Here is a 10,182-nt window from a genome sequence, read left to right as displayed (position 1 = left end):
GATAAAGAGAGGGGTGACCAATTTCTTAACATAATTCAGAAGTGTAAAAAATTTTTCTTTAAAAAGGAATTTATAATTCCTAGTAATTGTTACGCCCAAATAAGTAAATTGATTCCTTACAATTTTAAAAGGAAGGCTAGTATTGGCTAATACCAAATTATTCAAAGGAAAAAGTTCACTCTTATGAAAGTTAAGTTTATATCCTGAAAACTGACTAAAGCAGGAGAGAAAAGAAAGTAGAGAAGGTAAAGAAGACTCCACATTAGAATTGTAGAGCAAAAGGTCATCAGCATAAAGTGAAACTTTGTGGGTAATACCCCTCTTAAGATACCAGTGATATCGTTAGATTCCTGGAAAGTGATAGCTAAAGGTTCTAAGACCAAATCAAAAAGCAAAGGACTCAAAGGACAACCTTGCCTAGTTCCACGATGAAGTTTAAATAGTTTAGAGTACTGACAGTTAGTAAGAACCTGAGTGGAGGGAGAAAAATAAAGTAATTCAATCTATTGATTAAAATTGGGCCCAAAGTTAAATTTTTCTAAAGTTTTAAATAAGTAATTCCATTCAACTCAATCAAAGGCTTTCTCAGCATCTAAGGATATCACATATTCTGAAATCTCTTTAGAAGGAGAATAAAAAACATGCAATAAATGACAAATATTAAAGTGGGAGTATCGATTTTTGGTAAATCCAGTCCAATCATCAGAGATAATAGATGGCAAAATATTTTCAATCCTATGAGTCAAAAGTTTACATAAAATTTTAGTATCAACATTAAGTAAGGAAATAGGTCTCTAAGAAGAGCATTCAATTGGGTCCTTATTCCTTTTAAGAAGAGAAATGGAGGCTTCATACAAAAGATTGTTGCAACTTACCTAATTTAAAAGAGTCAGAAAGGACTGAATATAAACAAGGTATAAGCAAAGAGGGAAAAAGCCTTATAAAACTCTTCAGAAAATCCATCAGGACCCAGAGCCTTTCCCGAGTGCAAAGAGTGAATAACCTCGGCAATTTCCTCATAAGAAATAGGTTGATCCAACAATTTTCAAATATCATCAGAAAGTGTAGGAATGGTTAATCGATCTAAAAAATTATTCATTAGAGTATTATCTTTAGGAGGATCAGAACTATAAAGTTTAGAGTAGAATTCTCTAAAAGCATCATTTATTTCCAAATGATCAGATGTTTTATCACCATTAACTTTACAAATTTCTTTAATTTGACATTTAACTATAAAGGTCTTTAATTGGTTAGCTAGTAGTTTACCCGTTTTATCTCCATGAACATAATACTGGCTTTTATCTTTTAAAAGTTGCATTTCAATTGGTAAGTTAAGATCAGATCGTATTTAGTTCTAATTTCAACACACCTTTTATATAAAACAGGATCTGGAGCCAAAGCATATTTTTGGTCTAATTGTTTCAACTGATTGGCTAGCTCAATTCTCTCCTTATTAGCTTTTATCTTAACACTTGCGGTAAAAGCAATAATTTGACCTCTAATATAAGCCTTAAAAGCATCCCATAAAATAAGCCTAGAAGTCTCTTCTAGCATATTCTCTTCAAAAAAAAATAATAATTTGTCTCTCTAAAAATTTTTAAAAATCTTACTCTGATAACAAAATTGGATTAAAACGCCAGAATCTGTTTATTTGGGAGACACCCAGAAGATTTAAAGATAAAAGCACAGGAGCCTGATCTGAAACAGCAATTTCTTTATATTCACAGGATTGAACTAATGGAATCAATTGCCTATCAACAACAAAAAAAAAATCAATCCTGGAATATGTATTATGAACATGAGAAACAATGAGTACTCTTTATCTGTTGGATGCAAAAAACACCAAACATCAACAATATCACATTTCATTAGAAAGATTGGATAACAGTGGAAGATCTACTACAAGTCAATTGTTCAGAAGAAGAACGATCTAAAACAGGATCTAAACAACAGTTGAAGTCTCCTCCTAAAACCAAAGAATATAAACTTAAATCTGGTAAAAGTGGAAAAAAAATTCAAAAAAGCCTGGGTCATCTATATTCGGAGCATACAAATTAGCAAAAACCATTAATTTATTATCTAATTTCCCTGTGACTATAACAAAACGCCCATTGGTATCAGACACTACATTAAGTTGAACAAAAGAAACTGAATTGTCTATAAGAATCAAAACTCTTCTTGCCTTAGTCTAAAAGGAGGAATGGCAAGATAAACCCTTCCAATGGCTGAAAAGACGTAAATTATCACATTTACGAACATGTGTTTCTTGTAAAAAAATAATTGAGACATTCAATTTCTTATTATAATAAAATAGTTTATTACGTTTCATGGGATGGTTTAATCCTTTCACATTAAAACATTTGTTGCCACGGGCAGCAGTGGAGGCCAAGTCATTGGGTGTATTTAAGGCAGAGATTGATAGGTATCTGAGTAGCCAGGGCATCAAAGTTATGGTGAGAAGGCAGGGGAGTGGGACTAAATAGGAGAAAATGGATCAGCTCATGATAAAATGGCGGAGCAGACTCGATGGGCCGAATGGCCTACTTCTGCTCCTTTATCTTATGGTCTTATGGTCTTAAAACTAAGTAAATTAAAAATATGGTCCATTATAAATATTGCTTAAAAGAGATGTTTGAATAAAAACTGTTGGAATATATATTAAATCCAAACAATGAGCTTTAAGAAAAAGTAACCAAGCAACAAATGAAGCTAAGAGAACCAAACAGCTGATCGATAAAAAGAAAACCACCCCCCACCCCCGCCCAAAGAGAGAAAATCAACCAAAGGGCAGTCAACAGATAAACCTACCATTCCCTCCCAAAACAATCTACTGGCTGAGCTCCAAAAAAAAAATTTCAAGGCAAAACTGTGTTCCAACAAGACATAACAAAAAAAGAGCAAAATTAAACATATCAAGACAACCTCATAAAAATTATAGTATAAAAATATTAGAAAGAAATATGAAAGTTCAAAACATTAACATAGAAAGTATTAACTCAGAGTAAACTTACTAATATTAAATCCTTATTTTCTAAACAAGGAAATAAAAGTATGTAAAAATTAGATATAAAGGTATACCAAGAAGAAAAAAAACAATTGTTCATAAAAGAAAGTAATGAACAGTTAGACTGCTGATTCTGAAAAAAAGGATCCATCAGACAGATGCAACATAAATTTGTGTAAAAAGTTATTAAACAGTTAAACTTCTGAAATTGATTCGGCACTCAAGAAATCCCGCACCTCTTAAGTCGACTGCAACCATCTCTGAGAGCCATTTTTCAAAATGATTCTAAGACGAGCAGGGTAATGAAGAGAGGGCTTAAAACCTTTATTATACAGCTCAGACATGACTTTTTTAAACTTCAACACCTCGGGTGAAAAATCTTCCACAATTCTGAACTTCTGGTCTTCATAATCAATCATACCTTTCCGACAAGATTCACGAATTAAAAATCCCTTTGCTTGAAAGTCGTGAAGACAAATTATCACTGAACGGGATCATCCTCCTGGAGGAGGTCTTTTTTTTTCCTAATTGAATTTTATTGAATTTCATCATCAAACAAACATTTCCATAAGATGTATTTCAGATACTGCACATATATATCATATAATCATATTTGTCACAAATCTCCATATAATATTTATCTGAGGTATACACTTATAGAAAGGAGAGGAAAGAAAGAACAATCGAAAGAAGAAAACTATGTACAGAATAGGGAGTGATTTTTTTACAACATATTCATTGACTTGTGAGAATAAAATCAGGCCTATGAGGTATTATGTGGTTAAATGACTTTTTCCAGTATGAATAAAATTGTTCCAACTTATGATTAACAGATGCTGTTATCTTCTCCATTTTGTAAATGTCCATTGTAATTTCCATCCATACATTTAAAGTTGGGCACTCCTGTGATAACCATTTCCTGGTAAGGGTCTCTTTACCAGCCACCAGCAGTACATTCATTAAATATTTATCTCTTTTCAACCATTCTTGAGGTATATACCCAAGATATATGGTCTTACTCTCTAAGGCTATTACACATTTAAAGATGTCTTGCAGGGTATTATGTATCCCACTCCAATAGTCTTTGATAACGGGGCATCTCCAGAAAATAAGATAATGGTTTGCATTTTGACTTCCACCATTTCTCCAGCAAGCAGGGGAGTTACTATTATAATGGGATTTCTGAGAGGGTGTAATAAAATATCTTATAAAGTTTTTCCACCCAAACTCCCTCCATTTCTGTGAACTGGTACACTTCCATTGATACCTCCATATTATTTTCCAGTCTTTCTCAGATATTATTATCCCTCCTTCCTTCTCCCATTTTTTTAATGTACTGGAGGAGGTCTTGGTACAGGCGATCTGTGAACTATTTTAAGTGGAGATTTTAAAATATTTGGTAATAAATTAGCCAAAAGGTTTGCAAAAAATTCGGAAGGCTGGTTGCCTTCCAATTACTCTTTAAAACTCAGAATACATAGATTATTTCTTGTATTTCTATTTTCTAAGTCAATAATCTTCTGTCTTAATGTTTCATTAACCTTTAACTGTTTATCACAGATCTGTTCCAGGTCATCAATCTTCACGTCGAACGTCGTCAAAGTGTCTTCGTTCTCTTTTATCCATTTATCGTGTTCACTTAAAGTTTTTTGAAAGGAATCCAATTTTCCATCCATCCGTTTAAATTCAGCGTTGAGTTTCTGGAACTCCTCCAAAAGTTCATTTTTATGCTTCCGAAGTGTCTCCATAATAGATTCCAAAGTTACAGGAGGGTCCTCTTCTTTTTCAGAAGCTTTAGGATGACTCATCATAAAGCAATATTGCATTTTTCTAAACAAGTTGGAAGCAGTAAATTAAAAAGAGTAGGACCACCTATAAAAGCGCTGCTTCTCCATCAACAGCCAGTAGGATCTTCGAGGGATTGGATTTAAGAACCTCAATAAAGCATTATGAATCATGTCTTATCATCAGGACATGATCCTTCACTCCACCACAATTGCTAGCCCAGAACCTAAATCTCAGATAGTCAACTACCATTTCAAGCTAGAATATTTAAAAAACACTTCAATATTCAATATGCAGAAGGGTCTCTATTAAATATTGACAGGAATCAATATCTGGAAAGTATCACAGTTGGATGACTTTATATTCAAAGAATCAAACTCTTGTACAATAAAAGGGCTGAAGTGAACTTTGCACATTGGATTACTTGCTCACAATTAACTGAAGAAAAGGTATTAAAAATTAAACCAATTATGATTAACAGTACAATTGTAAAATAATAATTTCAAATTGCATTAGTAAATTATAATAGAAGATCAATATCCATGGAAGACATTTCACCTTTCCTACTCTAAAGATGTTGTCTAAAATACCTTCTGTGCTCAAGTCACTTTGTCTCTGTTACCTTCAGATTTCTGTGTCCCTCCAAATCCAACCGCTTGGTACCCCAACATTAGTTATCCAATACCTCGTTATCAAATAAACTGGTGAAGTGAATTGGAGGGGATACCGCTGGGAATAGGGAAAGGGGTCTGGGGGAAGCTTTGACCAGGTCTGCTGTCTAACTACTCTGAGTGCTGACTAATCTAAACTTAGCTGAACTGTAGTCAGTTTCCATGCAAAGCAAGGGATATGGGATCAGAGGAGATCAGAGCCATATCTGGGCAAAGCTGTAAACTCAGAGTGAGGGCAGAATTCAACAGTTCTGATGAAAGGCTATTGACCCAAATCTGGCTTTATCTGAAGCTGGTGGCTGGAGGAGAAACTGTAATAGGACTGTATGGAAAGAAATAAGGGGAGGGGAAGCAAAAAGGTAGGATTCGAAAAAGGAAGTCTGAGAGTCGGAGCGGGAGTGCGGAGGAAGACATTTTTGAAATTTTCGGGTTTTTTTCTCCAACAGTGTTCAGAGAGGCAGGACTGCGTAGGCATGTGACGTCGGGCAGTGCAGCACGGCAGATTTAAAAGCAACAGAGCCTCATACAGCGGGCAGCGGAGTGAGCCGGGAGCAGAGTGAAGACTTAAGGGCTTCGGCTCAACAGGCTTAGGTGGAAACGGGCGAGGCGAGGAAGGTTTGGTATTCATTTTCTGTTGTTATTTGAGGAGAGGGGCAGTATGAGTGTGAGAGCAGTTTGTTGTTCTCGGTGTCGGATGTGGGAGGCCCTGGAGTCTCCAAGCCTCCCGGACGTCTACATCTGCGCCAAGTGCATCGAGATGCAGCTCCTAAGGGACCGCATTACGGAACTGGAGCTGCAGCTCGATGACCTTCGTCTGGTCAGGGAGAGTGAGGATTTGATAAAGAGGAGTTACAGAAAGGCGGTCACACCGGGGCCACGGGAGGCAGACAAGTGGGTCACGGTTAGGAGGGGGAAGGGGAAGAGTCAGGTAATAGAGAGTACCCCGGTGGCTGTGCCCCTTAACAATAGGTACTCCTGTTTGAGTACTGTTGGGGGGGACAGCTTACCTGGGGGAAGCGACAGTGGCCGTGCCTCCGGCACAGAGTCTGGCCCTGTAGCTCAGAAGGGTAGGGCAAGGAAGAGGAGGGCAGTTGTGATAGGGGACTCGATAGTAAGGGGGTCAGATAGGCGATTCTGTGGACACAGTCCAGAGACCTGGATGGTAGCTTGCCTCCCTGGTGCCAGGGTCCGGGATATTTCTGATCGTGTCCAAGATATCCTGAAGTGGGAGGGTGAGGAGCCAGAGGTCGTGGTACATATAGGTACCAATGACATAGGTAGGAAAAGGGAAGAGGTCCTGAAAGGAGAATATAGGGAGCTAGGAAGGGAGTTGAGAAAAAGGACTGCAAAGGTAGTAATCTCGGGATTACTGCCTGTGCCACGCGACAGTGAGAGTAGGAATGCGATGAGGTGGAGGATAAATGCGTGGCTGAGGGATTGGAGCAGGAGGCAGGGATTCAAGTTTTTGGATCATTGGGACCTCTTTTGGCGCAGGCGTGACCTGTACAAAAAGGACGGGTTACACTTGAATCCTAGGGGGACCAATATCCTGGCAGGGGGATTAGCGAGGGCTACTGAGGCGACTTTAAACTAGAATTGTTGGAGGATGGGAATCAAATTAAAGAGGCTAGGCGTGAGGAGGTTAGTTCACAACAGGGGGATGGGAACCAGTGCAGAGAGACAGAGGGGTGTAAAGTGAGGGTAGAAGCAAAAAGTAGTAAGGAGAAAAGTAAAAGTGGCAGGCCGACAAATCCAGGGCAAGCATCAAAATGGGCCACTTTTCAACATAATTGTATAAGGGCTAAGAGAGTTGTAAAAGAGCGCCTGAAGGCTTTGTGTGTCAATGCAAGGAGCATTCGTAACAAGGTGGATGAATTGAAAGTGCAGATTGTTATTAATGATTATGATATAGTTGGGATCACAGAGACATGGCTCCAGGGTGACCAAGGATGGGAGCTCAGCGTTCAGGGATATTCAATATTCAGGAGGGATAGACATGAAAGAAAAGGAGGTGGGGTGGCATTGCTGGTTAAAGATGAGATTAACGCAATAGAAAGGAAGGACATAAGCCGGGAAGATGTGGTATCGATATGGATAGAGCTGCCTAACACTAAGGGGCAGAAAACGCTGGTGGGAGTTGTGTACAGGCCACCTAACAGTAGTAGTGAGGTCGGAGATGGTATTAAACAGGAAATTAGAAATGTGTGCAATAAAGGAACAGCAGTTATAATGGGTGACTTCAATCTACATGTAGATTGGGTGAACCAAATTGGTAAAGGTGCTGAGGAAGAGGATTTCTTGGAATGTATGCGGGATGGTTTTTTGAACCAACATGTCGAGGAACCAACTAGAGAGCAGGCTATTCTGGACTGGGTTTTGAGCAATGAGGGAGAGTTAATTAGCAATCTTGTCGTGAGAGGCCCCTTGGGTAAGAGTGACCATAATATGGTGGAATTCTTCATTAAGATGGAGAGTGACATAGTTAATTCAGAAACAAAGGTTCTGAACTTAAAGAGGGGTAACTTTGAAGGTATGAGACGTGAATTAGCTAAGATAGACTGGCAAATGACACTTAAAGGATTGACGGTGGATATGCAATGGCAAGCATTTAAAGGTTGCATGGATGAACTACAACAATTGTTCATCCCAGTTCTGCAAAAGAATAAATCAAGGAAGGTAGTGCACCCGTGGCTGACAAGAGAAATTAGGGATAGTATCAATTCCAAAGAAGAAGCAGACAAATTAGCCAGAGAAAGTGGCTCACCTGAGGACTGGGAGAAATTCAGAGTTCAGCAGAGGAGGACAAAGGGCTTAATTAGGAAGGGGGAAAAAGATTATGAGAGAAAACTGGCAGGGAATATAAAAACTGACTGTAAAAGCTTTCACAGATATGTGAAAAGGAAAAGACTGGTAAAGACAAATGTAGGTCCCCTACAGACAGAAACAGGTGAATTGATTATGGGGAGCAAGGACATGGCAGACCAATTGAATAATTACTTTGGTTGTGTCTTCACTAAGGAGGACATAAATAATCTTCCAGAAATAGTAGGGGACAGAGGGTCCAGTGAGATGGAGGAACTGAGGGAAATACATGTTAGTAGGGAAGTGTTGTTAGGTAAATTGAAGGGATTGAAGGCAGATAAATCCCTAGGGCCAGATGGTCTGCATCCTAGAGTGCTTAAGGAAGTAGCCCAAGAAATAGTGGATGCAGTAGTGATAATTTTTCAAAACTCGTTAGATTCTGGACTAGTTCCTGAGGATTGGAGGGTGGCTAATGTAACCCCACTTTTTAAAAAAGGAGGGAGAGAGAAACCAGGGAATTATAGACTGGTTAGCCTAACGTCGGTGGTGGGGAAACTGCTGGAGTCAGTTATCAAAGATGTGATAACAGCACATTTGGAAAGCGGTGAAATGATCGGACAAAGTCAGCATGGATTTGTGAAAGGAAAATCATGTCTGACGAATCTCATAGAATTTTTTGAGGATGTAACTAGTAGAGTGGATAGGGGAGAACCAGTGGATGTGGTATATTTGGATTTTCAAAAGGCTTTTGACAAGGTCCCACACAGGAGATTAGTGTGCAAACTTAAAGCACACAGTATTTGGGGTAAGGTATTGATGTGGATAGAGAATTGGTTAGCAGACAGGAAGCAAAGAGTGGGAATAAACGGGACCTTTTCAGAATGGCAGGCAGTGACTAGTAGGGTACCGCAAGGCTCAGTGCTGGGACCCCAGTTGTTTACAATATATATTAATGACTTGGATGAGGGAATTAAATGCAGCATGTCCAAGTTTGCGGATGACACGAAGCAGGGTGGCAGTGTTAGCTGTGAGGAGGATGCTAAGAGGATGCAGGGTGACTTGGATAGGTTGGGTGAGTGGGCAAATTCATGGCAGATGCAATTTAATGTGGATAAATGTGAAGTTATCCACTTTGGTGGCAAAAACAGGAAAACAGATTATTATCTGAATGGTGGCCGATTAGGAAAAGGGGAGGTGCAACGAGACTTGGGTGTCATTATACACCAGTCATTGAAAGTGGGCATGCAGGTACAGCAGGCGGTGAAAAAGGCGAATGGTATGCTGGCATTTATAGCGAGAGGATTCGAGTACAGGAGCAGGGAGGTACTACTGCAGTTGTACAAGTCCTCGGTGAGACCACACCTGGAGTATTGTGTGCAGTTTTGGTCCCCTAATCTGAGGAAAGACATCCTTGCCATAGAGGGAGTACAAAGAAGGTTCACCAGATTGATTCCTGGGATGGCAGGACTTTCATATGAAGAAAGACTGGATGAACTAGGGTTGTACTCGTTGGAATTTAGAAGATTGAGGGGGGATCTGATTGAAACGTATAAAATACTAAAGGGATTGGACAGGCTGGATGCAGGAAGTTTGTTCCCGATGTTGGGGAAGTCCAGAATGAGGGGTCACAGTTTGAGGATAAAGGGGAAGCCTTTTAGGACTGAGATTAGGAAAAACTTCTTCACACAGAGAGTGGTGAATCTGTGGAATTCTCTGCCACAGGAAACAGTTGAGGCCAGTTCATTGGCTATATTTAAGAGGGAGTTAGATATGGCCCTTGTGGCTACGGGGATCAGGGGGTATGGAGGGAAGGCTGGAGCAGGGTTCTGAGTTGGATGATCAGCCATGATCATAATAAATGGCGGTGCAGGCTCGAAGGGCCAAATGGCCTACTTCTGCACCTATTTTCTATGTTTCTAT

This window comes from Mobula birostris, chromosome 10 (assembly GCF_030028105.1).
Source record: "Mobula birostris isolate sMobBir1 chromosome 10, sMobBir1.hap1, whole genome shotgun sequence".
NCBI lineage: Eukaryota > Metazoa > Chordata > Chondrichthyes > Myliobatiformes > Myliobatidae > Mobula > Mobula birostris.
Note: the sequence above shows the minus strand (reverse complement) of the source record.